This window comes from Centrocercus urophasianus, unplaced genomic scaffold (assembly GCF_019232065.1).
Source record: "Centrocercus urophasianus isolate 14NV4802_14NV808 unplaced genomic scaffold, USGS_Curo_1.0 seq_27, whole genome shotgun sequence".
NCBI classification, from domain to species: Eukaryota; Metazoa; Chordata; class Aves; order Galliformes; family Phasianidae; genus Centrocercus; species Centrocercus urophasianus.
Genome location: NW_024884833.1, coordinates 8588688 through 8589045, shown reverse-complemented (window position 1 = coordinate 8589045; position 358 = coordinate 8588688).

The following is a 358-nucleotide window of genomic DNA, read 5'->3' as shown; positions in this document are numbered from 1 at the left end:
AGTCAAAACTATCAGTGTAACACTAGTACTCAGCAATTTAACAGCTATTTGGTGGCTGACAGTATTTAAATAATGTACTCTTCCTATTTATTCAAATATGTGCTTTCCACAAAATGGTTAACTATTTCAGGTAACTAGTTCATCACTTCATCTCCACAGATCTTCCCTTATAGCCTGGAAGAGAGAGGGAGACATATAATAGATGCTCATCTTTGACACCTCTTTCAGTGATACTAACAGGGGACTCCTCAGGTAGTCAGGTGAAAATCCAAGACTCTGATCCACTCTTGGGTTATAAAGCTTAAGAAAATTGACTTTGTGTAGTTGATCCTGGCATTACCTTTTAATGGTACCCAGT